Source organism: Spermophilus citellus (genome assembly GCF_964194105.1).
Source record: "Spermophilus citellus genome assembly, chromosome: 9".
Taxonomy (NCBI): Eukaryota; Metazoa; Chordata; class Mammalia; order Rodentia; family Sciuridae; genus Spermophilus; species Spermophilus citellus.
The window spans coordinates 386,283-395,344 of record NC_138191.1 but is presented as its reverse complement, the minus strand read 5'-3'; the positions used below and the strand labels follow the sequence as shown (position 1 = coordinate 395,344).

The 9,062-nt window shown below is 41.8% G+C and overlaps 1 pseudogene across 1 annotated transcript; it reads right to left on the bottom strand.

Moving 5' to 3' along the window:
- Positions 1 to 3,596: 3,596 nt before the first annotated feature.
- Positions 3,597 to 8,504, bottom strand: LOC308656827 (olfactory receptor 3A2-like; annotated as a pseudogene). Its single transcript has 2 exons — positions 8,447 to 8,504; positions 3,597 to 4,228 (listed from the first exon to the last, which is right to left on the bottom strand). The product of its transcript is annotated as an olfactory receptor 3A2-like (transcript).
- Between the last annotated feature and the right edge of the window lie 558 nt (positions 8,505 to 9,062).

The window sequence follows — 9,062 nt, the reverse complement described above, 5'->3', positions numbered from 1 at the left end:
TGAGCATACCTGTAAGTCAGGTTCTCTCTGGGAAGAGCGATTCTCAGTGCAACTTGAAAGTGCTAGTACCATGATTGATCCTGTTTTTCCAGTGAGAAAAGTTCAGTTTTAAGAGTTTTCACTGGGAATCTGAATTCAGAGCCTGGGTTTTAACCACTAGGGAATACACTGTGTGAAGGACCAGGTCGTCTCACAACTCTCCTCAGTTGCTTCATTCCAACTAGAGCTCGGGAGTTCACTGGCCAAACTGTTGGACTCACGTGGAGTGAAACCCCTTCCCTTTCAGGTTTCCTGGGCTGGATCTGAGTTTGCTTTGACTCTTCAGACTTGCAACTCCTTGTTTCGCTAACCAGATTCTAGCTATATGAGCAAGGATTTTATAATAAGTGAAGTCGTGAGACCCACAGAGAGCGAGGAAGGGGCATCCCAGGTAAACTCCGGAGGTCATTTCTCTCCAGTGATTCTGGTCCAGGTGATCCTGGGTACATGAATGTCCCCTGGCCTGTGGGAACTTGCTGTGCCCTTCTCTTGAGCAGTTTCCATGCAGACACTTAGTGATGTTGCCAATTTTCCAACTGAGAGCAGCAGCTCTCCTTCTTTCTGAATTAGTAAATCAACCCAGAAGACAAATGATTGAGAATGAAATTATTTAGGAATGACCTTGGGTCTGTGAAATCTCTTTTAAAAAGTGACTGAGAGAAGTGGATGATTCACAAGCTTCCAGATTCCTTTTAGTAAATAAGCTGATGGCAACACACCTCCCAAGCATCGTGTGTTGGACGTAAGATGAGAACCCGTAGCCGAGTGAGCAAAAGTTTCCAAATCTGAGTGTTATGCAAATTTGATATTTTATTCAAACAATTTCTTGTGTGCCCCACACTGTCATATCATAATGAATCAAAGGAGATGTGACTCTATGTTTTCTCCTTGAAAATTATTGCTACTGTTCTGCTTGTCAAAATTAGAGTAAGAATAATGTTTTGTATTATATTTTACCATGAACATATTTTCTATTCATATTATCTTACTTCAGGCACTCCTCAGAATTTCAAGTAGACAAACTCTAATGTCATTTCAATTCTGGTTTTATTATTACTATTTTAGAAATTGATACACACAAAAAGTGATATTAAGCCAGGTGCAGTGGCGCATGCCTGTAATCCCAGCGGCTCAGGAGGCTGAGACAGGAGGATCGTGGGTTCAAAGCCAGCCTCAGCAAGGGTGAGGCACTGAGCAATTCATTGAGACCCTGTCTCTAAATAAAATACAAATAGGGCTGGGGGTGTGCTCTGTGTTTGAGTGCCCCTGGGTTCAATTCCCAGTAACAAAAAAAAGTGATATTAAGACTATGTCATTACATAATATCATTGAATGATAACAAAATATGTACTATGCCTTACGATTGTTTTTAAGAGGTAGGAATCCTGATCTGGGGAGACTTTTGTCTGATTTGTGATGGTGAATGAAGGAACTACTCACCGCTCACTCGTGATGAAAACCTGTGTTTCTGGCTTTGGTGGCAGGTCTTGCTGCCTCCACAGTAGTGGGAAAATTGGGTCTTGGTAAAACTGGCTGTTGACCTCCATGCATCATGATGGAGTTCCTGCAGGAACTTCCTAGAACATAATCCTTGCTTCAAACAGGAGTTAAAAGTCCTCTTTGTTTTCTCAGGAATTCACTTTCCTAGGGTGGCCGTTTATAAAGGCCTGGGGACTGAACCTTTGGGAGTATCCACCTAATTTGTCTCTCGGCAGCTGTTCTGGGACACTCAGTGTGCAAACACAATGTGAAGGCCGGGGTCTGAATAGAAACTGTAGAAGTGAACTGCAGTTAATCCTCTGTTGGATTCATTAAGGTCTTGCAATCATCTTTTCCCAGCATGCAAAGAGATCAGCTTCCTACCTCCTCTGGGACACTTGTGGGTGAATTTCAGCACCAGACTTGTTGTTCAAAATGTTGGGAACTAAAACCTGAAAGACTGTCTTTTCCTCTTTCCCAGTGGGGAACATAGGGATATGCAAGGACAGGGGCTTACTTGATTGGATTCTTCAATGCATAAGAGAATTTACTCTTTTGTCCACGTAGCTTGGCCATGGCATGAACCTGGACTGTGCTCCATGCCCTGCCAGTCGGACACGTATCTGTACCACAGGACCAGCACCCTATCGGCCGTCTTAACTTTAAGCCACTGACGGTTAGGGCTGCTTCCCTGGTGTAGCATTTCCTTTCTCTCCCACCATCACTGTTTATAACATTGCCTTTTATAACCTGATTCTCGGTCCTCTCATTGCTCATGGTCTGGTGACGACACTGCTGCTGTGGAGGTCCAAGGGAAAAGGCACAGAGACGTGAGACAGCCGTAGGGGTGGCTGAGGAGAAGGTAGGAGTCTGGAGACCTCGCAGCACGTTATTACACCAAAGTTTGGACTAAACATTAAGCAGTGTTAAGTTTCTAAAGTTCAAAATCCCCTTAACAACATGGATTTTTAACTTATGTGAAGAAATGCACATTTGATGCCTACGGAAATGCAAATCCAAATAACCCCTGGCCACTTCCACGAGGGATGGTTATCATCAAAAAGACAAATGGCAATTGTTGATGAGGATGTGGAAAATTGGAGACCTTGTTCACTGCTGATAGTAATGTAAGGTTGGGCAGCAATTTGGAAGCATTCTGTATTCATTCAGATTAAGCAGCGTTGCCATGTGATGTAGCAGTTCTATTCTCATGTCCGTACCCAAGAGAAATGAAGTCCACCCAAAACTTGTGCAAAACTATTCTTAAGCATTATTACGAATAGACAAAGTGGGAATGACGCAATTTCTATTACTGATGAACAGGGAAAAGGTGCTACACCCACCAGGAATATTCTATGAATGGAGAACTTATCCATGCTACAGAACGGCCCAGCTTGAGGACATCTCAGGGAAAGGGGCTGGACAGAACAGGTCTCAGACTCTACATGTCCATCTTGTTGAATGTCAGAATCAGCAAATCTAGAGTCATGGATGATAGTTGCCTATAGTTGAGGTTTTCAGGAAAAATAAGTGACATGGGACTGGGGCTGGGGCTCAGTGGTAGAGTGCTTGCCTAGCATGTGTGAGGCACTGGGTTTGATTTCCACATACAAATAAATAAAATCTATTGACAACTGAAATAAATTAAAAAAAAGAAAAAATAAATAAATGACTGCCAACAGATAGGGCCTTCTTTTGGGGGGCAATGGAAACTTCTAAAATATCAGTTTGTTAGAAAGAACCCAATGCACAAAGATGGCAAAGTGTGAGACGCTCATCACAGGTGTGTTTGCCTTGGTGGGCAGGGGCACCCCAGCTGTCAAGAGACACTATTTATATCAAAGAAGACATTTGGTATTTGTTTTTAGGTATTTGGGGTAAAATTGGGAGTTCATAACCCACTTCAATCTAATGTATGAAATATGATATGTCAAGAGCTTTGTAATGTTGTGAACAACCAATAAAAAAAAAGAATAAAAAAAAGAGACACTATTTAGAGAGAATGCTGTTAAACTCACTGCTGAAGTGTTCAGTTAAGAAATCTTCTAGAATGACACCATCATCTAGTTCTAATCTCACTATACGATCTCTCTCCCAGCCAGCTTCCTCAGGGCACTCTGGACCTCCTGGCTTCTCAGGCTGTGAATGACGGGGTTCAACATGGGGGTCGCTACACAGAAGAGCACAGAGACCAGGGTGCCCGTGTCCAGGGAGTCGCCTTCTCTGGGCCTGTCATCATGGAAGTTGGCTGTTCCATAGGAGACCACCACGACAGTGAGGGGGGACGCACAGGTGGAGAAGGCCTTCCTCCTGCCCTGGGCAGAGGGAATCCCCAGGATGGCCGCCATGATGAGTGCCTAGGAGCCTGCAGTGAAGAGTCAGGGGCTCAGGCCCATGGTGGCACTGGCCACGTGCAGCGCAGACTCGTGGACAGAGGTGTCTGAGCAGGAGAGCTTCAGGAGCCATGGGGTGTCACAGAGAAAGTGGCTGATCTGGTGGGGCCCACACAGAGTGAGTGTGGTGGCCAGCACCGTGTGTGTGACTGAAGTCACCAGCCCACACAGCCAGGACCCAGTCACCAGACCAACCCAGACCTTCACACTCAGGAGGACTGGGTACTGAGGAGGACGGCAGGTGGCCACACAGCGGTCGTACGCCATGGCAGCCAGTAAGGTACTCTCAATGTCAGAACTGGTCACCAGAAGGGGATCTGGGAGAAACATCTCTGAGGCTGAACCTGTTCTGAGAAGCTCTCCATCATGACCTGGACTCGGTGTACGTAGCTGATGTGGAGAGACCCACGTTTTGAGTTAACGACACACTGAAATGTGGAGGGAAGGCTTGACTCTGACTACATTTCTCAGAAAAATCATCAGATAAATATCCAAGGAGAATAGATATCGCACAAGAACAGATCTTGTGATTCAAGTCCTAGGAAGATGAATCCAGTGACCACTGTCTGAATTTCCACTTCTTTGAATTCTTCCTCAACTGAAATGATGATTGGGAAGTAAAATTTTAAAATGATGAAATGTGGTGACAGACCCCAGGAGAGCTCTTACTCACCCTTTCTTTGTTGGGTTAGGTAAGGTCTGTTTTAGATACTGTACCTTGGCCCTAAGACTAACGGGTGTGCCTTTCCTCTCATTTCTTTACCTCCCTGTCCCTGACTTTATTCTCATGCAACTCAGTATTATTTATTAGGGGTTTGTTTCCCTTATCAGTATGTAAATTCTATTAAGCAAAATGTGTGTCTATTTAATCCCTATAGACTCTATAAAACTTCTGTTGGAAGGAAAGAAATTCAATCTTCACTGAGATGTTGTAAAAACAATAGTTGATGAATTAAGATAGAGCCCCAATACTTTTCCTGCCAATGTTTCTCTTCCATGAAAAACACGGCAATACCAGTTTCTACCTTATGGAGTGTGAGGTTATCTCCATGACCTTCTCCACCTGGTTGACTCAGGTGAAAATGTGATCTAATAGGGCAGAAGGGAATTTGCAGATGTGATGAAGTTCACATGACTTTAAAATACAGATTATCTTGTATTATCAGAGTGGGCCCTTAAAGCAGAGATGATTCTCCAGCTGAAATGAAATCAGAGATTCAATTCACAATCATAATTCCACAGGTCACTATTGGCTTGATGATGAAGGGGGTCACATATTAAGGAAATGCAATCCTTGGTCCTTTGATCACAGGAAATCAAATTTTGTCATCAGCTTGAATATACTTGGAAGTGGAATCTCCCCCAGAGTCTCTAGGTAAGAAACCAGCTCCCCTGACACCTTGTCTTCAGCAGAGGACCTCGTTGAGTCGCACTGTGCCTGGACTTCAGATCCACAGAACTGGGAGATAACGACAAATCGGCGTTTCAATGACTACGCTGTGGTGATGTGTCATGATACCGATAGAAAAGAAACAAGCCAAGCATTCCGTTTGGTGTCTGAAGGTTCCGCTTGTTTGGGGCTAGTAACGGCAGACCACCAGTCTAAAAGCCTGAGGAGTGTCCCACATCCTTTCAAATCTGAGACCACCCTTCTCTCTACTATCTTTTTCTTCATTCTGCCTTGGTCAACTCTCCTCTTAAACAATAGTTAAAGAGATTATAGAAGAAAAAGCCAAACTCCTACTGTACAGTTTCCTAGTCAAGAGCTCCAGCAAAAGGCTAGAAGAAAGATGAATTTGGAACTGTGGGGTAGGGTGGTATTTGGGATGATTTTGAAGTTTTAATCACTCTCTTCCCATGCTGCTTTGCCATGACCAGCCAATGAAACCGAGGCTGTGACATGATGACCACAAGTTCTGGGAACTGAGAGAGCCCATCAGCTTGCATCTGAAATTACTTTCTTGGCAGATGGTTCTTCAGTGAGGCTTGGTATCTTAGCTTCCTCATTTTCTGTAGAATCTGCTGAGCTATTCCTTTTCCTACTGTAAATCAGTGGTCAGCAACCAAATCCAGCACACTATTTTTTTAAATAAAGTTTTATTGGAACATAGCCACTCTCATTCACTTAGTTGTTTATGGTTGCTTTTATGTTATAATGGCAGTGTTAAATAGTTGGGCTAAGTCACAAAGCCTAAAATATTTCTTTTCTGATTCTTTACCAAAAAGATTCTTCAACCCTTGGTGTAAACCTTTGGATTTGGGTTTTAACAGTGGGTTTAGATCATGGCTTTATCACTGGTTAACCTGGACCCTGAAAAACATCATTAGCTTCTGTGAACCTCAGTTTGCTCATGTTTAAGAAGGGATAATGTCTGGATTACAGTTTTTTATGAAGATTAGATTAATTAATGAATAACAAAGGAATGAACATAGTTGACCTAGAACACATGTCTATTATGCAACTGCCCCCATTTCAAGTTCCCCTTTAAAACGTTATTTCACTTTTGTATTTCTCCAGCTTGACTCAAATCTTATTTTAATTCACCACCTCTATCACCTCTACTTTTAAGCAACTGGCATATTATTAAATTACATAATTCCCTCTCATTAAATAAATACTTACGATCCACCTTACAGTAGTATCTGCTCTTTTGTTTTACAATCACATTTTATAAACATATTTTCACAAGAATCCAATGAAGAAAGAAAGTGGATTTCATTATCAACACTTTCAGATAATAAGATTTCCTCTGAAACTGGAAATTAAAATAGCCAAACAAATGAGGCTGCAAATAACACTGTGAAGTGGTTGATAAAATTAGACCCAGGGCCTCTGAGAGTTCTCTTAATACTCCTCAACTCCCCACAGAAACCTAAAACCTGAGTCATCCTGTACCTTCCTTTCCCCGGTTCTCTGCCCATACCTACGTCTTTAGCAAATCCTGCTGATTCTCTCTCAAGTGTACCTCAAACTTATGTGTGATTTTCATCTCCATGAATACTATCTAAATGGTTGGATCCTGCTCCTCTTAAAGTTTCAACTTGAAAATCAATTCTCAGAGGAGCCTTCATCTCTTATAACATCATATTCTTTCAAATAATTTGTAACAATTTTTATTGGTATTTTTGTTTATTCATTGACTATCTGTATCTCCCTAGTGAATAAGCTCTGAGTGAGCAGGGATTATGTCTGTCTTTATCACTTTGGTTTTATTGCCTGGCCCAACTATATCGTTTTAGGAATGCATTAATGCCTGAATTCATTTTAAAAGATCAAATGTGATTATGTAATGCTTTGTCACTTTAAAATGAAAGTTTATTTATGGTATAAATAAATAAAAGTAGATAAAAATTTTTATTTACTGTATATATTTACTCACCCATATAAAATTTTAAATCAGTCAAAAAGAAAGCATCATATTAAAAAAAGTAGTGATACAAGTTTCAAATTCACAGTTGATGACTAAACTATTCAGTTAACCAACTGATTCAATCCAAAGAAAGGGCCTGTGTATTGATGCAGCCTAGAATTGCAGAATAATAATATAATAGTAACAACAGTAATAATGGTTAACATTTTCTGCACTTATTACATGCCAAGTATAATTACTGTACTAAATGCTTTACATACATTTACTTCCTTTAATTCTCAAGTCATCATTAAAAAGTATCATTAGCATTCCCCTTTAGATATGAGTAAACTGAAATTCTAGGAATCTGCCTATTCTCTTCCGTCTAGTTAATAAAACCACATATTGGCAAAGATTTGAAGATCCAGAATACACGTTCAACTCAACTAGTCAAAGGACCGTTCTGTCTCTGGACATCAATTTTCTCCTCTGTAAAGTAGAGCTAGACTAGGTGCGAGCCGTTTTTTGTACCTTTGATATTTTGTGATTATATTTGATATCTGCTTACTTTCCAGATTCTAAGAGGAAACCTGTAACAGGGCAAGGATGAGCAGCCAGAGGTCTTCCGGGGACAGAAGAGCTGTTTCTTCCTTGTCTTTATGAAGTACACAGGTCTAGGGTGGGGGGGAATTTACCAGGTGCACTGGTGAGGAAGACCAAGTAATGCCCCCACCCAGGAGATCTGTTCCCTAATCCCCCATCGTGAGGAGGTGACATTACACTCAAAATGGACTTTGAAGATAGATTGAAGATACAGAGAGATTATCCCAGATTATCCGGGTCAGCCAGAGCTCATCACTTGAGCCCTTCAAAGCAGACAGGTTTCTGCAGCTTGAGGGAGACGTGCAGCGCAGGGGAGGCCGAAGCACCGAGCTGTCGTCTTTGAAGAGTCACACAAGCCAGCGAAGACAGGCAGGACCTAGAGGATAAGGATGTGGCTGCCGGGGCCTTTGTCCTAGGACCGCAGGAGAATGATCCCACCAACGCCCTGAATGAGCCCTAGAAGGATTCTCTCTACAGCCTTCAGGAAGACTCAGGGCTCTGCTGACATCTTGATCTGAGTCTTTTGAGACTGTTAAGCACAAGAATTACACAGCCCATGCTCTGCCCAAATCTATGACCTACCGAGCTTCGGGGATGATAAACTTGTGTAAGGCATCAAATCTGCTGGGTGTGGCGGCATATACGCGTAATCCCAGACACTCTAGAGGCTGAGACGGGAGGATCGTTAAGTGAGAGGCCAGCCTAAGCAACTTAGTGAGACCCTATTTGGAAATAAAAAAATATAAAGGGATGGAGATATAACTCAGTGGTAGAGTACTTCTGGGTCCAATTCCCAGTACTGGGCGGGGGAAAGCCGCTACATTTGTGGTAGTTCATTATGGTTTTTCAGTTGGAGTACCAGGGACATATTTTGCCTTTATCAACCCCCTGTGTTCATAGACATGAATTTGAGTTTTAACTCTATCTCCTAACATGTGAGCTTCTGAACATTATATTTGGATTGAGAGTTAAATTCTCCTTTAATTTAAATATCAACAAAGTTCCTAATTCTTTTCTTCTTCCCTGTCATTGAAACCTACAATGACATTTTATTTGTGAATTTGAAAAACTGGTTTCTTATGATCCAGTCATGTTGGAATAACTGCAAATAGATGCCCCCATTTTAATAACTAAAAACTTTAAAGATTTAGATTTAGCAAACAAATACTTTAAAATAGCTTTTGCAAGTAGGTTCAAA